This window comes from Somniosus microcephalus, chromosome 4, assembly GCF_052327205.1.
Source record: "Somniosus microcephalus isolate GS21.2 chromosome 4, FLI_Smic_1.0, whole genome shotgun sequence".
In the NCBI taxonomy this organism is placed as follows: Eukaryota; Metazoa; Chordata; class Chondrichthyes; order Squaliformes; family Somniosidae; genus Somniosus; species Somniosus microcephalus.
The window spans coordinates 119,000,398-119,028,121 of NC_140990.1; the positions used below are offsets into that span (position 1 = coordinate 119,000,398).

Below are 27,724 nucleotides of genomic sequence, written 5' to 3' on the forward strand. Positions count from 1 at the left end.
TCTAACCCTGGGACTGTACATGGGGATTGCAAACCTGGGACTGTGCGTGGCGATTCCAACCCTGGGACTGTACACATGAATTCCAACCCTGGGACTGTACATGGGGATTCCAACCTGAGACTGTACATAGGGATTCCAATCCTGGGACTGTACATGGGGATTCCAACCTGAGACTGTACATAGGGATTCCAATCCTGGGACTGTACATGGGGATTCTAACCCTGGGACTGTACATGGGGATCCTAACCCTCGGACTGTATATGGGGATTCTAACCCTGGGACTGTACATGGGGATTCTAACCCTCGGACTGTACATGGGGATTCTAACCCTGGGACTGTACGTGGGGATTCCAACACTGGGACTGTACATGGGGATTCTAACCTTGGGACACAACAGGGGAATTCCAACACTGGGACTGTACATGGGGATTCCAACCCTGGGACTGTACGTGGTGATTCCAACATTGGGAATGTACATGGGGATTCCAACCCTGGGACTGTACATGGGGATTCTAACCTTGGGACTCAACAGGGGGATTTCAGCCCTGGGACTGTGCATGGGGATTCTAACCCTGAGGCTGTACATGGGGATTCCAACCTTGGGATTGTACATGGGGATTCCAACCCTGGGACTGTATATGGGGATTCTAACCCTGGGACTGTACATGGAGATTCGAACCATGCAACTGTACATGGCGATTCCAACCCTGGGACTGTATATGGGGATTCTTACCCTGTCGCTGTACATGGGGATTCCAACCTGAGACTGTACATAGGGATTCTAACCCTGGGACTGTATATGGGGATTCTAACCCTCGGACTGTATATGGGGATTCTAACCCTGGGACTGTACATGGGGATTCTAACCCTCGGACTGTACATGGGGATTCTAACCCTGGGACTGTACATGGGGATTCTAACCCTCGGACTGTACATGGGGATCCTAACCCTCGGACTGTATATGGGGATTCTAACCCTGGGACTGTACATGGGGATTCTAACCCTCGGACTGTACATGGGGATTCTAACCCTGGGACTGTACGTGGGGATTCCAACACTGGGACTGTACTTGGGGATTCCAACCCTGGGACCGTACATGGGTATTCTAACCTTGGGCCTCAACAGCGGGATTCCAACCCTGGGACTGTACATGGGGATTCCAGCCCTGGGACTGTACATGGGGATTCTAACTCTGAGGCTGTACATTGAGATTCCAACCTTGGGAATGTATATGGGGATTCTAACCCTGGGACTGTACATTGGGATTCTAAACCAGGGACTGTACATTGGGATTCTAACCCTGGGACTGTGCATGGGGATTCCAGCCCTGGGACTGTACATGGGTACATGGGGATTCTAAGCCTGAGGCTGTACATGGGGATTCCAACCTTGGGATTGTATATGAGGATTCTAACCCTGGGACTGTACAATGGGATTCTAACCCAGAGACTGTACATTGGGATTCTAACCCTATCACTGTACATGGGGATTCCATCCCTGGGACTGTACATGACGATTCCAAACCTGGGACTGTACCTGGTGATTCCAAAAATGGGAATGTACATGGGGATTCTAACCCTGGGACTGTACATGGGATTTCCAACCCTGGGACTGTACATGTGGATTCCAGACCTGAGATGTACATGGTGATTCCAACAATGGGAATTTACACGGGGATTCTAACCCTGGGACTGTACATGGGATTTCCAACCCTGGGACTGTACATGGGGATTCCAGCCCTGAGACTGTACATGGTGATGCAAACATTGGGAATGAACATGGGGATTCCAACCCTGGGACTGTACATGTGGATTCTAACCTCGGGACTCAACAGGGGGATTCTAACCCTGGGACTGTACATGGGGATTCCAGCCCTGTGACTGTACATGGGGATTCGATCCCTGGAATTGTACATGGGGATTCTAACCCTGAGGCTGTTCATGGGGATTCCAACCTTGGGATTGTATATGGGGATTCCCACCCTGAGACTGGACATGGCGATTCCAACCCTGGGACTGTACATGGTGATTCCAACAATGGGAATGTACATGGGGATTCTAACCCTGGGACAATACATGGGATTTCCAACCCTGGGACTGGACATGGTGATTCCAACAATGGGAATGTACACGGGGATTCTAACCCTGGGACTGTACATGGGGATTCTGACCCTGGGACTGTACATGGGGATTCTGACCCTGGGACTGTACATGGGGACTCAACCCTGGGACTGCACGTGGCAATTCCAACCCTGAGGCTGTACACAGGAATTCCAACCCTGGGACTGTAAGTGGGCATTCCAGCCCTGAGACTGCATATGGGGATTCCAAACCTGGGACTGTACATGGGGATTCCAACCCTGGGACTGTACATGGGGATTCCAAACCTGGGACTGTACATGGGGATTCCAACCCTGGGACTGCACATGGGGATTACAACCCTGGGACAGTACATGCGGATTCTAACCCTGGGACTGTACATGGGGATTCCAATCCTGGGGCTGTACATGGGGATTCTAACCCTGGGACTGTACAAGGGGATTCTAACCCTCGGACTGTGCATCGTGATTCTAACCCTGGGACTGTGCATGGGGATTCTAACCCTGGGACTGTACATGGGGATTCCAACCCTGGGATTGTACATGGGGATTACAACCCTGGGATGTACATGGTGATTCCAACTCTGGGACTGTACATGGGGATTCCAACCCTGGGCTGTACATGGGGATTGCAATCCTGGGACTGTACATGGGGATTCTAACCCTCGGACTGTACATGGGGATTCTAACCCTGGGACTGGACGTGGGGATTCCAACACTGGGACTGTACGTGGTGATTCTAACCCTGGGACTGTACGTGGGGATTCCAACATTGGGAATGTACATGGGGCTTCCAACCCTGGGACTGTGCATGGGGATTCTAACCTTGAGGCTGTACATGGGGATTCCAACCTTGGGATTGTACATGGGGAGTCTAACCCTGGGACTGTACATTGGGATTCTAACCCTGGGACTGTACATGGGGATTCTAACCCTGGGACTGTATATGGGGATTCCAACCCTGGGACTGTACATGGTGATTCGAACCATGCAACTGTACATGGGGATTCCAACCCTGCGACTGTACATGGGGATTCTAACCCTGGGACTGTATATGGGGATTCCAACCCTGGGACTGTACATGGTGATTCGAACCATGCAACTGTACATGGGGATTCCAACCCTGCGACTGTACATGGGGATTCTAACCCTGGGACTGTACATGGGGATTGCAAACCTGGGACTGTGCGTGGCGATTCCAACCCTGGGACTGTACACAGGAATTCCAACCCTGGGACTGCACATGGGGATTACAACCCTGGGACAGTACATGCGGATTCTAACCCTGGGACTGTACATGGGGATTCCAATCCTGGGGCTGTACATGGGGATTCTAACCCTCGGACTGTGCATCGTGTTTCTAACCCTGGGACTGTGCATGGGGATTCTAACCCTGGGACTGTGCATGGGGATTCCAACCCTGGGATTGTACATGGGGATTTCAACCCTGGGCTGTACATGGGGATTTCAACTCTGGGACTGTACATGGGGATTCCAGCCCTGAGACTGTACATGGGGATTTCAATCCTGGGACTGTACATGGGGATTGCAATCCTGGGACTGTACATGGGGATTCCAACCCTCGGACTGTACATGGGGATTCTAATCCTGGGACAGTAAATGGGGATTCTAACCCTGGGACTGTACATAGGGATTCCAACCCTGGGACTGTACATGGGGATTCCAACCCTGGGACTGTAAATGGGGATTCTAACCCTGGGACTGTACATGGGGATTCCAACCCTGGGACTGTAAATGGGGATTCTAACCCTGAGACTGAACATAGGGATTCCAATCCTGGGACTGTACATGGGGATTCTAACCCTGGGATGTACATGGGGATTCTAACCCTCGGACTGTATATGGGGATTCTAACCCTGGGACTGTACGTGGGGATTTCAACACTGGGACTGTAGGTGGGGATTCTAACCCTGGGACTGTACATGGTGATTCCAACATTGGGAATGTACATGGGGATTCTAACCCTGAGACTGTACATGGGATTTCCAAGCTTGCGATTGTATATGAGGATTCTAACCCTGGGACTGTAAAATGGGATTCTAACCCTGGGACTGTACATGGGGATTCTAACCCTGTCACTGTACATGGGGATTCCAACCCTGGGACTGTACATGGTGATTCCAACATTGGGAATGTACATGGGGATTCTAACCCTGAGGCTGTACATGGGATTTCCAAGCTTGCGATTGTATATGAGGATTCTAACCCTGGGACTGTAAAATGGGATTCTAACCCTGGGACTGTACATGGGGATTCTAACCCTGTCACTGTACATGGGGATTCCAACCCTGGGACTGTACATGGTGATTCCAACAATGGGAATGTACATGGGGATTCTAACCCTGGGACTGGACATGGGGATTCCAACAATGGGAATGTACACGGGGATTCTAACCCTGGGACTGTACATGGGATTTCCAACCCTGGGACTGTCCATGGGGATTCCAGCCCTGAGACTGTACACGGTGATTCCAACATTGGGAATGTACATGGGGATTCCAACCCTGGGACTGTACATGGTGATTCCAACATTGGGAATGTACATGGGGATTCCAACCCTGGGAATGTACATGGGGATTCCAACCCTGGGACTGTACATGGGGATTCCAGCCCTGGGACTGTACATGGTGATTCCAACATTGGGAATGTACATGGGGATTCCAACCCTGTCACTGTACATGGGGATTCCAACCCTGGGACTGTACATGGCGATTCCAACCCTGGGAATGTACATGGTGATTCCAACAATGGGAATGTACATGGGGATTCTAACCCTGGGACTGTACATGGGATTTCCAACCCTGGGACTGTACATGGGGATTCTAACCCTGGGACTGTACATGGGGATATCAACCCTGAGACTGTACATGGGGATTCCAACCCTGGGATTGTACATGGGGATTCCAACATTCGGAATGTACATGGCGATTCCAACCCTGTGACTCTACATGGGGATCCCAACAATGGGACTGTACTTGGGGATTCTAACCCTGGGACTGTACATGGGATTTCCAACCCTGGGACTGTACATGGGGATTCCAACCCTGGAACTGTACATGGGGATTCCAACCCTGGGACTGTACATGGGGATTCTAACCCTGGGACCGTACATGGGGATTCTAACCCTGGGACTGTACATGGGGATTTTAACCCTCGGACTGTACATCGGGAATCTAACCCTGGTAATGTACATGGGGATTCCAACCTTGGGACTGTACACAGGAATTCCAACCTTGCGACTGTACACAGGAATTCCAACCCTGGGACTGTACATGGGCATTCTTGCCCTGAGACTGTGTATGGGGATTCTAACCCTGGTGCTGTACATGGGGATTCCAGCCCTGGGACTGTACAAGGGGATTCTAATCCTGGGACTGTATATGGGGATTCTAACCCTGGGACTGTACATGGGGATTCCAGTCCTGGGACTGTACATGGGGATTCTCATCCTGGGCCTGTACATGGGGATTCTAACCCTGGGACTGTACATGGGGATTCCAACACCTGGGACTGTACATGGGGTTCTCATCCTGGGACTGTACATGGGGATTCTAATCCTGGGACTGTCCATGGGGATTCTAACCCTGGGACTGTACATGGGGATTCTAACCCTGGGACTGTACATGGGGATTCTAACCCTGGGACTGTACATGGGGATTCCAATCCTGGGACTGTACATCGGGATTCTAACCCTGGGAATGTACATGGGGATTCCAACCTTGGGACTGTACATAGGGATTCTAACCCTGGGACTGTATACGGGGATTCTAACCCTGGGACTGTTCATGGGGATTCCAATCCCGGGGCTGTAAATGGGGCTTCCAACCCTCGGACTGTACGTGGCGATTCCAACCCGGGGACTGTAAACAGAAATTCCAACATTGGGTCTGTACGTGGGCATTCCAGCCCTGAGACTGTATATGGGGATTCCAACCCTGGGACTGTACATGGGGATTCCAGCATTGGGACAGTACATGGGGTTTCCAACCCTGGGACTGTACATGGGGATTCTAACCCTGGGACTGTACATGGAGATTCTAACCCTGGGACTGCACATGGGGAATCAAACCCTGGGACTGTACATGGGGATTCTAACCCTGGGACTGTACATGGGGATTCCAAACCTGGGACTGTACACAGGAATTCCAACCCTGGGACTGTACACAGGAATTCCAACCCTGGGACTGTACATGGGGATTGCAACCCTGGGACTGTACTTGGGGATTCCAGCATAGGGACTACCATGGAGATTCCAACCCTGGGGCTGTATATGGGGCTTCTAACCCTGTGGCTGTCCATGGGGATTCCAAACCCGGGACTGTACACGGGGATTCCAAACTTGTGACTGTACACAGGCATTCCAACCCTGGGACTGTACGTGGGCATTCCTGCCCTGAGACTTTATAAGGGGATTCTAACCCCGGGTCTGTACATTGGGATTCCAGCCCTGGGACTGTACAAGGGGATTCTAATCCTGGGACTGTATATGGGGATTCCAACCCTGGGACTGTACATGGGGATTCTCATCCTGGGACTGTACATGGGGATTCTAACCCTGGGACTGTACATGGGGATTCCAACCCTGGGACTGTACATGGGGATTCTAACCCTGGGACTGTACATGGGGATTCCAACATTGGGACTGTACATGGGGATTCCAACCCTGGGACTGTACATGGGGATATCAACCCTGAGACTGTACATGGGGATTCCAACCCTGTGGCTGTCCATGGAGATCCCAACAATGGGACTGTACATGGGGATTCTAAACCTGGGTCTGTACATGGGATTTCCAACCCTGGGACTGTACATGTGGATTCCAACCCTGGGACTGTACATAGGGATTCCAGTCCTGGGATTGTACATCGGGATTCTTACCCTGGGACTGTACATGGGGATACTAAACCTCGGACTGTACATGGTGATTCCAACAATGGGAATGTACATGGGGATTCCAACCCTGGGACTGTACATGGGGATTCTAACCCTGGGACTGTACATGGGGATTCTAACCCTGGGACTGTACATGGGGATATCAACCCTGAGACTGTACATGGGGATTCCAACCCTGGGACTGTACATGGGGATTCCAACATTCGGAATGTACATGGGGATTCCAACCCTGTGACTGTACATGGTGATCCCAACAATGGGACTGTACATGGGGATGCTAACCCTGGGACTGTACATGGGATTTCCAACCCTGGGACTGTAAATGGGGATTCCAACCCTGGGAATGTACATAGGGATTACAATCCTGGGACTGTACATCGGGATTCTAACCCTCGGACTGTACATGGGGATTCTAAACCTCGGACTGTACATGGGCATTCTAACCCTGGGACTGTACATGGGATTTCCAACCCTGGGAATGTACATGGGGATTCCAACCCTGGGACTGTACATGGGGATTCCAACCCTGAGACTGTACATGGGGATTCCAACCCCGGCACTGTCCACAGGAATTCCAACCCTGGGACTGTACATAGGGATTGCAACCCTGGGACTGTACATGGGGATTCCAGCATTGGGACAGTACATGGGGATTCCAGCCCTGGGTCTGCACATGGGGTTTCCAACCCTGGGACTGTACATGGGGATTCTAACCCCGGGACTGTACATGGGGATTCCAAACCTGGGAATGTACACAGGAATTCCAACCCTGGGACTGTACACAGGAATTCCAACCCTGGGACTGTACATGGGGATTGCAACCCTGGGACTGTACATGGGGATTCCAGCATAGGGACTACCATGGAGATTCCAACCCTGGGGCTGTACATGGGGCTTCTAACCCTGTGGCTGTACATGGGGATTCCAAACCCGGGACTGTACATGGGGATTCCAAGCCTGTGACTGTACACAGGAATTCCAACCCTGGGACTGTACGTGGGCATTCCTGCCCTGAGACTTTATAAGGGGATTCTAACCCCGGGACTGTACATTGGGATTCCAGCCCTGGGACTGTACAAGGGGATTCTAATCCTGGGACTGTATATGGGGATTCTAACCCTGGGACTGTACATGGGGATTCTCACCCTGAGACTGTACATGGGGATTCCAACCCTGTGACTGTACATGGAGATCCCAACAATGGGACTGTTCATGGGGATTCTAACCCTGGGTCTGTAAATGGGATTTCCAACCCTGGGACTGTACATGTGGATTCCAACCCTGGGACTGTACATAGGGATTCCAATCCTGGGATTCTACATCGGGATTCTTACCCTGGGACTGTACATGGGGATTCAAAACCTCGGACTGTACATGGTGATTCCAACCCTGGGACTGTACATGGGGATTCCAACCCTGGGACTGTACATGGGGATTCCAACCCTGGGATTGTACACAGGAATTCCAACCTTGCGACTGTACACAGGAATTCCAACCCTGGGACTGTACATGGGGATTCTAACCCTGGGGCTGTACATGGGGATTCCAAACCTGGGACTGTACACGGAGATTCCAACCCTGTGACTGTACACAGGAATTACAACCCTGGGACTGTACGTGGGCATTCTTGCCCTGAGACTGTGGATGGGGATTTTAACCCTGGTACTGTACATGGGGATTCCAGCCCTGGGACTGTACAAGGGGATTCTAATCCTGGGACTGTATATGGGGATTCTAACCCTGGGACTGTACATGGGGATTCCAATCCTGGGACTGTACATGGGGATTCTCATCCTGGGACTGTACATGGGGATTCTAACCCTGGGACTGTACATGGGGATTCCAACCCTGGGACTGTACATGGGGTTCTCATCCTGGGACTGTACATGGGGATTCTAATCCTGGGACTGTCCATGGGGATTCTAACCCTGGGACTGTACATGGGGATTCTAACCCTGGGACTGTACATGGGGATTCTAACCCTGGGACTGTACATGGGGATTCCAATCCTGGGACTGTACATCGGGATTCTAACCCTGGGAATGTACATGGGGATTCCAACCTTGGGATTGTACATAGGGATTCTAACCCTGGGACTGTTCATGGGGATTCCAATCCCGGGGCTGTACATGGGGCTTCCAACCCTCGGAATGTACGTGGCGATTCCAACCCGGGGACTGTAAACAGAAATTCCAACATTGGGTCTGTACGTGGGCATTCCAGCCCTGAGACTGTATATGGGGATTCCAACCCTGGGACTGTACATGGGGATTCCAGCATTGGGACAGTACATGGGGATTCCAGCCCTGGGACTACACATGGGGTTTCCAACCCTGGGACTGTACATGGGGATTCTAACCCTGGGACTGTACATGGAGATTCTAACCCTGGGACTGCACATGGGGAATCAAACCCTGGGACTGTACATGGGGATTCCAAACCTGGGACTGTACACAGGAATTCCAACCCTGGGACTGTACACAGGAATTCCAACCCTGGGACTGTACATGGGGATTGCAACCCTGGGACTGTACATGGGGATTCCAGCATAGGGACTACCATGGAGATTCCAACCCTGGGGCTGTACATGGGGCTTCTAACCCTGTGGCTGTACATGGGGATTCCAAACCCGGGACTGTACACGGGGATTCCAAGCCTGTGACTGTACACAGGAATTCCAACCCTGGGACTGTACGTGGGCATTCCTGCCCTGAGACTTTATAAAGGGATTCTAACCCCGGGACTGTACATTGGGATTCCAGCCCTGGGACTGTACAAGGGGATTCTAATCCTGGGACTGTATATGGGGATTCTAACCCTGGGACTGTACATGGGGATTCTCACCCTGAGACTGTACATGGAGATCCCAACAATGGGACTGTTCATGGGGATTCTAACCCTGGGTCTGTACATGGGATTTCCAACCCTGGGACTGTACATGTGGATTCCAACCCTGGGACTGTACATAGGGATTCCAATCCTGGGATTGTACATCGGGATTCTTACCCTGGGACTGTACATGGGGATTCAAAACCTCGGACTGTACATGGTGATTCCAACAATGCGAATGTACATGGGGATTCTAATCCTGGGACTGTCCATGGGGATTCTAACCCTGGGACTGTACATGGGGATTCTAACCCTGGGACTGTACATGGGGATTCCAATCCTGGGACTGTACATGGGGATTCTAACCCTGGGAATGTACATGGGGATTCCAACCTTGGGACTGTACATAGGGATTCTAACCCTGGGACTGTATACGGGGATTCTAACCCTGGGACTGTTCATGGGGATTCCAATCCCGGGGCTGTACATGGGGCTTCCAACCCTCGGACTGTACGTGGCGATTCCAACCCGGGGACTGTAAACAGAAATTCCAACATTGGGTCTGTACGTGGGCATTCCAGCCCTGAGACTGTATATGGGGATTCGAACCCTGGGACTGTACATGGGGATTCCAGCATTGGGACAGTACATGGGGATTCCAGCCCTGGGACTACACATGGGGTTTCCAACCCTGGGACTGTACATGGGGATTCTAACCCTGGGACTGTACATGGAGATTCTAACCCTGGGACTGCACATGGGGAATCAAGCCCTGGGACTGTACATGGGGATTCTAACCCTGGGACTGTACATGGGAATTCCAACCCTGGGACTGTACACAGGAATTCCAACCCTGGGACTGTACATGGGGATTGCAACCCTGGGACTGTACTTGGGGATTCCAGCATAGGGACTACCATGGAGATTCCAACCCTGGGGCTGTACATGGGGCTTCTAACCCTGTGGCTGTACATGGGGATTCCAAACCCGGGACTGTACACGGGGATTCCAAACCTGTGACTGTACACAGGAATTCCAACCCTGGGACTGTACGTGGGCATTCCTGCCCTGAGACTTTATAAGGGGATTCTAACCCCGGGACTGTACATTGGGATTCCAGCCCTGGGACTGCACAAGGGGATTCTAAACCTGGGACTGTATATGGGGATTCTAACCCTGGGACTGTACATGGGGATTCCAACCCTGGGACTGTACATGGGGATTCTCACCCTGGGACTGTACATGGGGATTCTAACCCTGGGACTGTACATGGGGATTCCAGCCCTGGGACTGTACAAGGGGATTCTAATCCTAGGGCTGTACATGGGGATTCCAACCCTGGGACTGTACATGGGGATTCTCAAACTGGGACTGTACATGGGGATTCTAACCCTGGGACTGTACATGGGGATTCCAACATTGGGACTGTACATGGGGATTCCAACCCTGGGACTGTACATGGGGATATCAACCCTGAGACTGTACATGGGGATTCCAACCCTGTGACCGTACATTGAGATCCCAACAATGGGACTGTACATGGGGATTCTAAACCTGGGTCTGTACATGGGATTTCCAACCCTGGGACTGTACATGTGGATTCCAACCCTGGGACTGTACATAGGGATTCCAGTCCTGGGATTGTACATCGGGATTCTTACCCTGGGACTGTACATGGGGATACTAAACCTCGGACTGTACATGGTGATTCCAACAATGGGAATGTACATGGGGATTCCAACCCTGGGACTGTACATGGGGATTCCAACACTGGGACTGTACATGGGGATTCTAACCCTGGGACTGTACATGGGGATATCAACCCTGAGACTGTACATGGGGATTCCAACCCTGGGACTGTACATGGGGATTCCAACATTCGGAATGTACATGGGGATTCCAACCCTGTGACTGTACATGGTGATCCCAACAATGGGACTGTACATGGGGATGCTAACCCTGGGACTGTACATGGGATTTCCAACCCTGGGACTGTAAATGGGGATTCCAACCCTGGGAATGTACATAGGGATTACAATCCTGGGACTGTACATCGGGATTCTAACCCTCGGACTGTACATGGGGATTCTAAACCTCGGACTGTACATGGGCATTCTAACCCTGGGACTGTACATGGGATTTCCAACCCTGGGAATGTACATGGGGATTCCAACCCTGGGACTGTACATGGGGATTCAAACCCTGAGACTGTACATGGGGATTCCAACCCCAGCACTGTCCACAGGAATTCCAACCCTGGGACTGTACATAGGGATTGCAACCCTGGGACTGTACATGGGGATTCCAGCATTGGGACAGTACATGGGGATTCCAGCCCTGGGACTACACATGGGGTTTCCAACCCTGGGACTGTACATGGGGATTCTAACCCTGGGACTGTACATGGAGATTCTAACCCTGGGACTGCACATGGGGAATCAAACCCTGAGACTGTACATGGGGATTCTAACCCCGGGACTGTACATGGGGATTCCAAACCTGGGACTGTACACAGGAATTCCAACCCTGGGACTGTACATGGGGATTGCAACCCTGGGACTGTACATGGGGATTCCAGCATTGGGACAGTACATGGGGATTCCAGCCCTGGGACTACACATGGGGTTTCCAACCCTGGGACTGTACATGGGGATTCTAACCCTGGGACTGTACATGGAGATTCTAACCCTGGGACTGCACATGGGGAATCAAACCCTGAGACTGTACATGGGGATTCTAACCCCGGGACTGTACATGGGGATTCCAAACCTGGGACTGTACACAGGAATTCCAACCCTGGGACTGTACACAGGAATTCCAACCCTGAGACTGTACATGGGGATTGCAACCCCGGGACTGTACATGGGGATTCCAAACCTGGGACTGTACACAGGAATTCCAACCCTGGGACTGTACACAGGAATTCCAACCCTGGGACTGTACATGGGGATTGCAACCCTGGGACTGTACATGGAGATTCCAACCCTGGGGCTGTCCATGGGGCTTCTAACCCTGTGGCTGTACATGGGGATTCCAAACCCGGGACTGTACACGGGGATTCCAAGCCTGTGACTGTACACAGGAATTCCAACCCTGGGACTGTACGTGGGCATTCCTGCCCTGAGACTTTATAAGGGGATTCTAACCCCGGGACTGTACATTGGGATTCCAGCCCTGGGACTGTACAAGGGAATTCTAATCCTGGGACTGTATATGGGGATTCTAACCCTGGGACTGTACGTGGGGATTCTCACCCTGAGACTGTACATGGGGATTCCAACCCTGTGACTGTACATGGAGATCCCAACAATGGGACTGTTCATGGGGATTCTAACCCTGGGTCTGTACATGGGATTTCCAACCCTGGGACTGTACATGTGGATTCCAACTCTGGGACTGTACATAGGGATTCCAATCCTGGGATTGTACATCGGGATTCTTACCCTGGGACTGTACATGGGGATTCAAAACCTCGGACTGTACATGGTGATTCCAACAATGGGAATGTACATGGGGATTCCAACCCTGGGACTGTACATGGGGATTCCAACCCTGAGACTGTACATGGGGATTCCAACCCTGGGATTGTACACAGGAATTCCAACCCTGGGACTGTACATGGGGATTCTAACCCTGGGGCTGTACATGGGGATTCCAAACCTGGGACTGTACACGGAGATTCCAACCCTGTGACTGTACACAGGAATTACAACCCTGGGACTGTACGTGGGCATTCTTGCCCTGAGACTGTGTATGGGGATTCTAACCCTGGTACTGTACATGGGGATTCCAGCCCTGGGACTGTACAAGGGGATTCTAATCCTGGGACTGTATATGGGGATTCTAACCCTGGGACTGTACATGGGGATTCCAATCCTGGGACTGTACATGGGGATTCTCATCCTGGGACTGTACATGGGGATTCTAACCCTGGGACTGTACATGGGGATTCCAACCCTGGGACTGTACATGGGGTTCTCATCCTGGGACTGTACATGGGGATTCTACTCCTGGGACTGTCCATGGGGATTCTAACCCTGGGACTGTACATGGGGATTCTAACCCTGGGACTGTACATGGGGATTCTAACCCTGGGACTGTACATGGGGATTCCAATCCTGGGACTGTACATCGGGATTCTAACGCTGGGAATGTACATGGGGATTCCAACCTTGGGACTGTACATAGGGATTCTAACCCTGGGACTGTATACGGGGATTCTAACCCCGGGACTGTTCATGGGGATTCCAATCCCGGGGCTGTACATGGGGCTTCCAATCCTCGGACTGTACGTGGCAATTCCAACCCTGGGGCTGTAAACAGAAATTCCAACATTGGGTCTCTACGTGGGCATTCCAGCCCTGAGACTGTATATGGGGATTCCAACCCTGGGACTGTACATGGGGATTCCAGCATTGGGACAGTACATGGGGATTCCAGCCCTGGGACTACACATGGGGTTTCCAGCCCTGGGACTGTACAAGGGGATTCTAATCCTGGGACTGTATATGGGGATTCTAACCCTGGGATTGTACATGGGGATTCCAACCCTGGGACTGTACATGGGGATTCTCACCCTGGGACTGTACATGGGGATTCTAACCCTGGAACTGTACATGGGGATTCCAGCCCTGGGACTGTACAAGGGGATTCTAATCCTAGGGCTGTACATGGGGATTCGAAACCTGGGACTGTAGATGGGGATTCGCAAACTGGCACTGTACATGGGGATTCTAACCCTGGGACTGTACATGGGGATTCCAACATTGGGACTGTACATGGGGATTCCAACCCTGGGACTGTACATGGGGATATCAACCCTGAGACTGTACATGGGGATTCCAACCCTGTGACTGTACATGGAGATCCCAACAATGGGACTGTACATGGGGATTCTAAACCTGGGTCTGTAAATGGGATTTCCAACCCTGGGACTGTACATGTGGATTCCAACCCTGGGACTGTACATAGGGATTCCAGTCCTGGGATTGTACATTGGGATTCTTACCCTGGGACTGTACATGGGGATACTAAACCTCGGACTGTACATGGTGATTCCAACAATGGGAATGTACATGGGGATTCCAACCCTGGGACTGTACATGGGGATTCCAACACTGGGACTGTACATGGGGATTCTAACCCTGGGACTGTACATGGGGATTCTAACCCTGGGACTGTACATGGGGATATCAACCCTGAGACTGTACATGGGGATTCCAACCCTGGGACTGTACATGGGGATTCCAACATTCGGAATGTACATGGGGATTCCAACCCTGTGACTGTACATGGTGATCCCAACAATGGGACTGTACATGGGGATACTAACCCTGGGACTGTACATGGGATTTCCAACCCTGGGACTGTAAATGGGGATTCCAACCCTGGGAATGTACATAGGGATTACAATCCTGGGACTGTACATCGGGATTCTAACCCTCGGACTGTACATGGGGATTCTATACCTCGGACTGTACATGGGCATTCTAACCCTGGGACTGTACATGGGATTTCCAACCCTGGGAATGTACATGGGGATTCCAACCCTGGGACTGTACATGGGGATTCCAACCCTGAGACTGTACATGGGGATTCCAACCCCAGCACTGTCCACAGGAATTCCAACCCTGGGACTGTACATAGGGATTGCAACCCTGGGACTGTACATGGGGATTCCAGCATTGGGACAGTACATGGGGATTCCAGCCCTGGGACTACACATGGGGTTTCCAACCCTGGGACTGTACATGGGGATTCTAACCCTGGGACTGTACATGGAGATTCTAACCCTGGGACTGCACATGGGGATTCAAACCCTGGGACTGTACATGGGGATTCTAACCCCGGGACTGTACATGGGGATTCCAACCTTGGGACTGTACATAGGGATTGTAACCCTGGGACTGTATACGGGGATTCTAACCCTGGGACTGTTCATGGGGATTCCAATCCCGGGGCTGTACATGGGGCTTCCAACCCTCGGACTGTACGTGGCGATTCCAACCCGGGGACTGTAAACAGAAATTCCAACATTGGGTCTGTACGTGGGCATTCCAGCCCTGGGACTGTACATGGAGATTCTAACCCTGGGACTGCACATGGGGAATCAAACCCTGGGACTGTACATGGGGATTCTAACCCTGGGACTGTACATGGGGATTCCAAACCTGGGACTGTACACAGGAATTCCAACCCTGGGACTGTACACAGGAATTGCAACCCTGGGACTGTACATGGGGATTGCAGCCCTGGGACTGTACATGGGGATTCCAGCATAGGGACTACCATGGAGATTCCAACCCTGGGGCTGTACATGGGGCTTCTAACCCTGTGGCTGTACATGGGGATTCCAAACCCGGGACTGTACACGGGGATTCCAAACCTGTGACTGTACACAGGAATTCCAACCCTGGGACTGTACGTGGGCATTCCTGCCCTGAGACTTTATAAGGGGATTCTAACCCCGGGACTGTACATTGGGATTCCAGCCCTGGGACTGTACAAGGGGATTCTAATCCTGGGACTGTATATGGGGATTCTAACCCTGGGACTGTACATGGGGATTCCAACCCTGGGACTGTACATGGGGATTCTCACCCTGGGACTGTACATGGGGATTCTAACCCTGGAACTATACATGGGGATTCCAGCCCTGGGACTGTACAAGGGGATTCTAATCCTAGGGCTGTACATGGGGATTCCAACCCTGGGACTGTACATGGGGATTCTCAAACTGGGACTGTACATGGGGATTCTAACCCTGGGACTGTACATGGGGATTCCAACATTGGGACTGTACATGGGGATTCCAACCCTGGGACTGTACGTGGGGATATCAACCCTGAGACTGTACATGGGGATTCCAACCCTGTGACTGTACATGGAGATCCCAACCCTGTGACTGTACATGGAGATCCCAACAATGGGACTGTACATGGGGATTCTAAACCTGGGTCTGTACATGGGATTTCCAACCCTGGGACTGTACATGTGGAATCCAACCCTGGGACTGTACATAGGGATTCCAATCCTGGGATTGTACATCGGGATTCTTACCCTGGGACTGTACATGGGGATACTAAACCTCGGACTGTACATGGTGATTCCAACAATGGGAATGTACATGGGGATTCCAACCCTGGGACTGTACATGGGGATTCTAACCCTGGGACTGTACATGGGGATTCTAACCCTGGGACTGTACATGGGGATATCAACCCTGAGACTGTACATGGGGATTCCAACCCTGGGACTGTACATGGGGATTCCAGCCCTGGGACAGTACATGGGGATTCCAGCCCTGGGACTACACATGGGGTTTCCAACCCTGGGACTGTACATGGGGATTCTAACCCTGGGACTGTACATGGAGATTCTAACCCTGGGACTGCACATGGGGATTCAAACCCTTGGACTGTACATGGGGATTCTAACACTGGGAATTCCAAACCTGGGACTGTACACAGGAATTCCAACCCTGGGACTGTACATGGGGATTCTAACCCTGGGGCTGTACATGGAGATTCCAACCCTGGGACTGTACATGGGGATTCTAACCCTGGTACTGTACATAGGGATTCCAGCCCTGGGACTGTACAAGGGGATTCTAATCCTGGGACTGAAATGGGGATTCTAACCCTGGGACTGTACATGGGGATTCCAACCCTGGGACTGTACATGGGGATTCTAACCCTGGGACTGTACATGGGGATTCTAACCCTGGGACTGTACATGGGGATTCTAACCCTGGGACTGTACATGGGGATTCTAACCCTGGGACTGTACATGGGGATTCTAACCCTGGGACTGTACATGAGGATTCTCATCCTGGGACTGTACATGGGGATTCTAACCCTGGGACTGTACATGGGGATTCCAACCCTGGGACTGTACAAGGGGATTCTAACCCTGGGACTGTACATGAGGATTCTCATCCTGGGACTGTACATGGGGTTTCCAACCCTGGGACTGTACATGCGGATTCTAACCCTGGGACTGTACATGAGGATTCTCATCCTGGGACTGTACATGAGGATTCTCATCCTGGGACTGTACATGGGGTTTCCAACCCTGGGACTGTACATGCGGATTCCAACCCTGGGACTGTACATGCGGATTCCAACCCTGGGACTGTACATGCGGATTCCAACCCTGGGACTGTACATGCGGATTCCAACCCTGGGACTGTACATGCGGATTCCAACCCTGGGACTGTACATGCGGATTCCAACCCTGGGACTGTACATGGGGAGATCAACCCTGGGACTGTACATTGGGATTCTAAACCTGTCACTGTACATGGGGATTCCAACCCTGGGACTGTACATGGGGATTCTAACCCTGGGACTGTACATGGGGATTCTACCCCTGGGACTGTACATGGGGATTCTAACCCTGGGACTGTACATGGGGATTCCAACCCTGGGACTGTACATGGGGATTCTAACCCTGGGACTGTACATGGGGATTCTAACCCTGGGACTGTACATGGGGATTCTAACCCTGGGACTGTACATGGGGATTTTAACCCTGGGACTGTACATGGGGATTCTACCCCTGGGACTGTACATGGGGATTCTAACCCTGGGACTGTACATGGGGATTCTAACCCTGGGACTGTACATGGGGATTCTAACCCTGGGACTGTACATGGGGATTCTAACCCTGGGACTGTACATGGGGATTCCAACCCTGGGACTGTACATGGGGATTCTAACCCTGGGACTGTACATGGGGATTCTAACCCTGGGACTGTACATGGGGATTCCAACAATGGGACTGTAGAAGGGGGCCCAGCTCTGGGACTCTTCTGTTCTAATTGTGTGGGATGTTAACCGTATGTTCTGCTTTTACCAGCGCGTTCAGGATGGTGAGAAATCTGAAGTGTGGAGAGTCTGAAGCAAGTAACTGAGTCAATGATTTACTCTCCCGGGCACTAGGACCCGGTTGGGAACAGACACTGAAGCCCCGCCCACTCTTTGTTCCTGACCAAGATGGCCGTGCATGCGCTTTGCTACTCACTGAATCAAGATGGCGGTTGTTATCCTGGGCCTCTGACCGGGAGGAACCCCGAAGCTGCAAACGCGGGACTTTCAGGTTATGATTCGGAATTTGCGGCCTACACCAGTTGTTTATGAAGCCTCCCCGCCCACCCGCCGGTCCATTACTCCACTTAGTCCGCCTGCTTCTTTGCGATAATCCGGAGCTGGTCTGTTTCCTCAATATTCAAGCTTTCATGCACCGCGCATGCTCCAAACCCAGGCTGGTCCTGCGCCTGCGCACTGGGCTCCTGTAGTCCGGGTGCTGCACATTCTCCCCTGCGGTGAATGCTGGGTAAAAGCCCAGCCATTGAAAGGCCGCATTAGTGAATAGATCAGGATTTACTGGGATTGCATTGCGCACTGAACCATGTTCGTTCTGGGAGTTAGAGTTTGTTTCTGCTGATCTTAATAACCCCTATAACTGGGATGAAGATTAATATTCTGTATTAAAATTGAATAAATTAGCTTTGTTTCAAACATACAGTGTGTCGAATATTTGATTTCTCCATGATAAGAGATTAGAGTCATAAATACATACGGCACAGAAGGAGGCCATTCGGTCCATCAAGTCCGTGCCGACTCTCTGTAGAGCAATCCAGGCAGTCCCATTCCCCCGCTCTCTCCCTGTAGCCCTGCAAGTTTATTTCCGTGAAGTGCCTATCTAGTCTCCCATTGAATACATTGAGGGTTAGATTTTGTCAGCCCCATGGAGGCGGGACAGCCGGTGAAGTTGCAGAATCTGGGGGCGGGTGGCAAACCCGCCCCTCAACCCGCCTCCGTGCCCTCTTGCCAGGAGGCGGGAAGTCATCCTGCCCTGGGTCTCGTCTCCTCGAGGCGGGAAAGGGATTAAAGCCTATTCAGTGCCTGTTAACAGGCAGTTAACAGGCAGAAAATAGGATTATCCCCATTTTTCCTTCTGAAGTGCAGGCTTCCCGACCTCACAGAATCACAGAAACCCCACAGTGCAGATAGAGGCCATTTCGGCTCATCGAGCCTGCACCGACACATATCCCACCCTATCCCCGTAACCCCACGTATGTAATCCCCCTAACACCTTGGAGAACTCCATCAGGGAGTAGGAGGTCTGCGGGGGTCAGAGGGGTCTGAAAGTGCGATGTAGAGGTGAGTGATGGGTGTAAATGTGGAGTGGTGTATGTAATGTGAGTGTAACGTGTTCGAAAATGTTCACTTACCTTTGTTTCTGCCTACAGCCTTCAGCCACTGTGTAGCCAGAGTCCCAACATCTCCATTGTAGATATCACAGACTGGCTGTTGCATCCACCGAAAAAACAGCCAGGTGATTTCTGCAAAGTTGAAAGGTTTGATGAGTCCTGAACAGAAGGACTCATCAAACTACACAGAATGTCAGTGTTTGACAGCTTGACAGGCAACATCTGGACCAGACGACTTGTCCACTCTAAGCATACCTAGCCTTTCTAGTACATCCTGTCGATCAATTTTCACCACTTCCATTGCTTAGACCTTTTCCACTTCGACCAATTTTTTGTTAGCATCCATCTCCTTAGTAAACACCGATACCAAGTATTCATTGAGTATTCTAGACTTGCCCTGCGCCTCTAAGCATATATCGCCTTCTTTGTCTCTAATAGGCCCCACCCGCTTACTGTTTACATGCCAGTAGAAGATTTTTGGGTTCCCTTTTATGTTAACTGCCATTCTACTCTGATATTCTCTCTTTGCCAATCTTATTTTCAGCTTCACTTCCCCTATCAACTTATTGTATTTGGTCTGATTCTCCATTGAAGAATTCACCTGATATTCCTCATGCACCCTCTTTTTTTGTTTCATCATCTTCTCTATCTCCCTCATCATCCAAGGTGCCCTTGCTTTGGTTTCTTTACCCTTCCCTCTTGTTGGAATGTACCTAGCCCGTACTTGGAACATCTCCTCCTTAAAGATCACCCATTGTTTCATTACAGTTTTTCCTGTCAGTCTTGGGTTCCATTTTACCCTGGCTAGATCCTTTCACATCCCACTGAAGTTAGCCCCAGTCCAGTTTAGATGTTCCACTCTAGATTGCTCCTTGCTCCTCACCATTGCTAAACAGACACTTGGTCGACCTGGCCCACCTCATTCCCCAGCACCAGATCCAGCAATGCCTCCTTCCTAGATGGGCCACGAACATACTGGTCAAGGAAATTCTCCTGAACACATTTCAGAAATTCCTCCCCCTCCTTTCCCTTTACCCCAGGATTATCCTAATCGATATTTGGGGAATTAAAGTCGCCCAATATCACCACTCTTTAGCTCTTGCATATCTCTGTGATTTCCCTGCGGATTTGCTCCGCTACCTCCCTCTCACTATTTGGAGGCCTGTAGAATACCCCCAATAGTGTGATCATACCCTTTTTGCTCCTCAACTCTAACCAAATGGATTCTGTCCTTGTCCCCTCAAGAACATCCTTCCTTTCCAACACTACAATGTCTTCCTTCAACAGCACTGCCACCCCACCTCCCTTTTTTCCTTCCCTATGTTTTCTGAACACCTTGTACCCTTGAATATTAAGTGCCCAGTCTTCACCGTTTTTAAGCCACGTTTCCATTATTGCCACAACATATTGCCACATGGCTAATTGTGCTTGTAGCTCACCAACCTTATTCACCACACTTTGTGTGTTTACGTACATGCATTCTAAACCCATTTTTGAATTTTTCATAGTCTTTCCTAGTCTGCTCCGATCTAATATGGTACTACTTCCGCCTCTGGTACTACTTTCTTCTCGAATACTATCCAACACACTCGCTCTTTTATGCACCTTATTCCTCTTTATGCTGGTACCCATCCCCCTGCCAAGCTAATTTAAACCTTCCCCAACAGCACGAGCAAACTTCCCCGCCAGAATATTGGTCCCGGCTCTGTTGAGGTGTAACCCATCCGGCTTGCACAGGTCCCACCTTCCCCAGAAATAGTCCCAATGTCTCAGGAATCTAAAGCTCTCCCTCCTGAACCATCTCTCCAGCCACGCATTCATCTGTTCAATCCTCCTATTCCTGTACTCACTAGCATGTGGCACCGGGAGTAATCCAGAGATTACTACCTTTTGAGGTTCTGCTTTTTAATCTCTTTCCTAGCTCCCTATAGTCTGGCTGCAGGACCTCATCCCTCTTTCTGCCTAGTCGTTGGTACCGATATGGACAATGACCTCTGGCTGTTCACGCTCCCCCCTCAGAGTGTCCTGCAGCCACTCAGTGACATCCTTGACCCTGGCAGCAGGGAGGCAACATACATCCTGGAGTTACATCTGCGTCCACAGAAACACCTATCTGTTCCCCCTGTGCAGCTGAGCCACCCGTGGTGCTGTGGCATTGGCTCTGGCTGCTCTCCCCAAAAGAACCATCACCCCCATCAGTTTCCAGAGATGTGAACCGGTTAGTGAGCGAGATGCACTCTGGGGATTCCTGCCCCACCTGCCTGGTCCTCCTTCTCTGTCTGGCACTCACCCATTCCCTCTGTGCCTGCACATTCTGAGGCTGCGAGGTGACCACTTCTAGAAACATGCTTTCCAAGTATTTCTCAGCCTCGCGGATGCACTGTAGTGATTCCAGCTGCCGCTCAGGATCCGAAACCCAGAGCTCGAGTTGCTGCAGTTGGTGACACTTCCTGCACACATGGTCGTCCAGGCCGCAAGAAGCGTCCAGGATTTCCCACGAGGCACAGGATGTGCAAATCATGGATCTGAGCTGCCCTGCCATGCCTCTATTTACCAGACTATGGAGGTATATTAACAGAAATAAACTTAACAAGAAACACTCAACAGATACCCACCAATCTGCACTTCCCTCTATTAGATAGACTATGAACTACGTAGCAGAAATATACTCAAACAGAACAAAAACAAACTGACCACAAATCCTCAGCCGATACTCACCTCTCAGCTCACTTGTGCCGGTGACACCTTTGAATTCTGACATCACTCCTTCGTTGTGTCTCTTGCCGACTGTCTCCCTCGCAGGTAGTCCACTCACTCAGACTGAGTGTGTTTCTGCTGGTCTTAATAACCCCTATACCTGGGCTGGAGATTAATATTCTGTATAAATAGTGAATAAAGCTGCTTTGTTTCAAACACAGTTTATTGAATATTTGATTTCTCCATGATCAGAGGAGACTAATTGATGTTCTGATACTGACTGTTCCATTTTTGTGCTTTTCTTACTCTTGATTATATCACTTCTCACCTAGTTCACCTTCTACCACATCTAACCCCAAGCTGGTTCCGTTTGACTACATGGCTTGTGGGTGTCATAGACTGAACTAGTTTCTCACTTTATACTCATCGGAAATTCCTCTCAACCAACCCTTGAAAGAGCTCTCTTGCTTCAGATTTGAAATCAGTTATTGTGTGCATGGTTTAACACTTCTTGGATGTGGTTAGTACAACTCCTCCACAGGTCCTGCATGTGACAGCCTTTGGAATGTTCTGATCTTTGTCATTGTCTTTGCTGATTGTGATGGTGTCCTTGATTTAATCTCCTGGAACTAACACACCGTGCACTATTTCCTGCATCGAGATCATTGTTTCAAATACTGAGCTTGAGCACAGAGCTTGGAGACAGAGCCGGGAGATTCACAAACGCAGTGATTCACAAGCAGAGTGGGCGCAGGAATTGCTGGAGAGGAAGAAGGTGATGGAGACGTCTGAGTGAAAAGGAGGAGTGGAGCCACAGAACCCAAGTTAATAGGCACGAGAGCGGAGCCGCGGGACAGCGAGCGGAGCGGCCGCAGATAAAGACAGGCCCAAGAGCCCGGAGGGAGCGCCAGTGTCAGGGAGGGGGGTAAGTGACCTCAGCACAAGGGAAGGAGCAGATTGGCGAGAGATTGATTTTAAGTCTCGAGTTTATTTCTGTTAAGTTACTTAAAAAAAGCAGTTAGTTAATAGTCGAATAATTAAAGGCACGGCAGAGCAACTCGGTCCAGCGGATGCACATCCTGTGCCTTTCCACCGTCTACAAGGCACAAGTCAGGAGTGTGATGGAATACTCTCCACTTGCCTGGATGAGTGCAGCTCCAACAACACTCAAGAAGCTCGGCACCATCCAGGACAAAGCAGCCCGCTTGATTGGCACCCCATCCACCACCTTAAACATTCACTCCCTCCAACACCGGCGCACCATGGCTGCAGTGTGTACCATCTACAAGATGCACTGCAGCAACTCACCAAAACTTATTCGGTAGCACCTCCCAAACCCGCGACCTCTTCCACCTAGAAGGACAAGGGCAGCAGGCGCATGGGAACACCACCACCTCCAAGTTACCCTCCAAGTCACACACCATCCTGATTTAGAAGTATATCGCCGATCCTTCATCGTCGCTGGATCAAAATCCTGGAACTCCCTCCCTAACAGCACGGTGGGAGTACCTTCACCACACAGACTGCAGCGGTTCAAGAAGGCGGCTCACCACAACTTATCAAGGGCAATTAGGGATGGGCAATAAATGCTGGCCTTGCAAGTGACACCCACATCCCATGAACAAAAAAATAATATTTGTGGGAACTCCAGGACGCTTCCCGTGTCCTGGACAACCACGTGTGCAGGAGGTGTCATCAGCTGGAGGAGCTCGAGCTCCGGGTTTCGGAGCTTGAGCAGCAGCTGGTATCACTGCGGTGCATCCGCGAGGCTGAGAGCTACGTGGATAGCACATTTCACCCCGCAGCTAATGAGTGTGCAGGCAGAGAGGGAATGGGTGACTGCCAGACAGAAGAGGAGGACCAGGCAGGTAGTGCAGGAGTCCCTGGAGTGCATCTCGCTCTCCAACCAGTATTCTGTGCTGACTACTGGTGAGGGTGATGGTTCCTCTGGGGAGTACAGCCAGAGCCAAGTCCATGGCACCACGGGTGGCTCAGCTGCACAGGGGTGGAGGAGGAAGACAGGGAAAGCAATAGTGGGAGGGGATTGAATAGTTAGGGGAGTAGACAGGCGTTTCTGCAGCTGCAGACCTGACTCCAGGTTGGTATGTTGCATCCCTGGTGCCAGGGTTAAGGATGTCACTGAGCGGCTGCAGAACATTCTGAGGGGGGAGTGTGAACAGCCAGAGGTTGTTGTCCATATCGGTACCAACAACGTAGGTAGAAAGAGGGATGAGGTCCTGCAGACAGCTTTTAGGAAGCTGGGAAAGATATTAAAACGCAGGACCTCAAAGGTAGTAATCTCTGGATTACTCCCGGTGCCACGTGTGAGTGAGTATAGAAATAGGAGGATAGAGCAGATGAATGTGTGGCTGGAGAGATGGTGCAGGAGGGAGGGCTTCAGATTCCTGGGGAATTGGGGCCAGTTCTGGGGGAGGTGGGACCTGTACAGGCCGGACAGGTTGCAACTCAACAGAGCCGGTACCAATATCCTCGCGGGGAGGTTTGCCAGTTGGGGAGGGTTTAAACTAAGTTGGCAGGGGGATGGGCACCAATGTAACATTAGAAAGGGGAAATAAAGTGCTCAAAGGATTGGGAGAGGCAGAGAGCACTAAAGTAATAAATAGTAAGGTATTAGGTGGGGTCAAACTAAGAGAATACAGGATGGTCTAAGATGGGTTTACAGTGTATGTGAACGCACGAAGCATAGTAAACAAGGTAAGTGAGCTGCAGGCACAAATAGCCACTGGGGAATATGATGTTGTGGCAATAACTGAGACCTGGCTCAAAAAAGGCAGGATTGGGTATTAAATATTCCTGGTTATAAAGTGTTCAAGAAAGATAGGGAAAGATAGGAGGTGGTGTGTCAGTATTGGTTAAGGAGAATGTTACAGTGCTGGAGAGGGAGGATGTCCTGGAGGGGTCAAGGACAGAATCTATATGGCTAGAGTTAAGAAATAATAGAGGTACCATTACACTACTGGGTGTATTCTATAGACCACCAAATAGTGGGAAAGATATCGAGGAGCAAATTTGCAGAGAAATTACAGAGAGGTGCAAGAACTATAGAGTAGTGATAATGGGGGACTTCAACTGTCCCAATATAGACTGGGATTGTAATAGTGTTAAGGGCAGAGAAGGGGAAGAATTTCTGAAGTGTGTTCAGGAGAACTTTTTTGATCAGTATGTTTCCGGCCCAACGAGGGAGGAGGCATTGCTGGATCTGGTTCTGGGGAATGAGGTAGGTCAAGTGGAGCAAGTGTCAGTAGGTGAACATTTAGGGAACAGTGATCATAACATCTTAAGGTTTAGATTAGCTATGGAAAAGGATAGGGAGCAATCTAGAGTAAAAATGTTTAACTGGGGGAAGGCCAATTTCAGTGGGATGAGAACGGATCTGGCCCGGGTAAACTGGAATCAAAGATTAGCAGCAAAACTGTAATGGAACAATGGGCTGCCTTTAAAGAGGAAATAGTTCAGGTACAGTCGAGGTACATTCCCACAAGGGGGAAAGACAGGGCAACTAAAGCCAGGGCTCCCTGGATGACGAAAGAGATAGAGAATATGATGAAACAGAAAAAGAGCACGTATGACAGATGTCAGGTTGCAAATACATCTGAGAATCAGGCTAAATATAGAAAGGTCAGAGGAGAAGTGAAAAAGAAACTAAGAGGGGCAAAGAGAGGGAATGAGAATAGAATGACAGCCAACATAAAAGGTAATCCAAAAGTCTTCCAGAGGCTTATAAATAATAAACGGGTAGTAAGAGGAGGGTTGGGGCAGATTAGGGACCATAAAGGAGACCTATGCATGGAGGCAGAGGGTATGGCTGAGGTACTAAACGAGTACTTTGCATCTATCTTCACCAAGGAAGAGGATGCTGCCATAGACATAGTAAAGGCGGAGGTAGTGGAGATACTTGATAGGATAGAAATTGATAAAGATGAGGTATTAGAAAGACTGGCTGTACTTAAATTAGATAAATCACCAGGAGTGGATGGGATGCATCCTAGGATGCTGAGGGAATTGAGGGAGGAAATCGTGGAGATACTGGCCATAATATTCCAATCCTCCATAGATACAGGGGTGGTGCCAGAGGACTGGAGAATTGCAAATGTTACACCATTATTCAAAAAAGGGTGTAAGGATAAACCCAGAAACTACAGGCCAATCAGTTTAACTTCAGTAGTGGGGAAGCTTTCAGAAACAGTAATCAGGGACAAAATTAATAGTCACTTGGATAGGTGTGGATTAATTAAGGAAAACCAGCACAGATTTGTAAAAGGCAAATCGTGTTTAACCATAGAATCATACAAAGTAACAGCACGGAAGGAGGCCATTTCAGCCCATCATGTCCGTGCCGGCCAACAAAGAGCTATCCAGCCTAATCCCACTTCCCAGCTCCTGGACTGTAGCCCTGCAGGTTACCGCATCCCAAGTGCACATCCAAGTACTTATTAAATGTGGTTAGGGTTCCTGCTCTACCACCCTTTCAGGCAGTGAGTTCCAGACCAGACCCCCACAACCCTCTGGGTGAAGGAATTTCCCCTCAAATCCCCGCTAAACCTTCCACCAATTACTTTAAATCTGTGACCCCTGGTTTTTGACCCCGCTGCTAAGGGAAAGAGGTCCTTTCGATCCACTTTATCTAGGTCCCTCATAATTTTATACACCTCAATAAGGCCTCCCCTCAGCCTCCTCTGTTCCAAGGAAAACAAACCCAGCCTATCCAGTCTTTCCTCATAGCTAAGATTCTCTACTCCTGGCAACATCCTTGTAAATCTCCTCTGTACCCTCTCTAGTGCAATCACATCGTTCCTGTAATGTGGTGAACAGAACTGCATGCAGTACAGGTAGACTACCCTTTATCCAGACTTCCGAAAACCGAAACCCTCTAAAAACCGAAGGTTTTTTCGTTCAGCGTAAGTCGTGCGTACGAACGAAAAAACCTTCGGTTTTTAGAGGGTTCCGGT

At 50.5% G+C, this 27,724-nt stretch overlaps 1 protein-coding gene across 2 annotated transcripts in view; it reads right to left on the reverse strand.

Moving 5' to 3' along the window:
• Positions 1-27,691, reverse strand: part of LOC147119707 (uncharacterized) — a 63,443-nt gene extending 35,752 nt beyond the window's left edge. The window contains exon 1 of one of the 2 annotated variants that reach the window (XR_015078064.1): positions 22,776-27,691. The gene's annotated coding sequence lies outside the window, so the exon portion shown is untranslated. Of the gene's footprint in view, positions 1-18,865; positions 22,147-22,775 lie in introns of those variants that run through there. The other variant, XM_085985203.1, reaches the window with a different exon arrangement.
• Between the last annotated feature and the right edge of the window lie 33 nt (positions 27,692-27,724).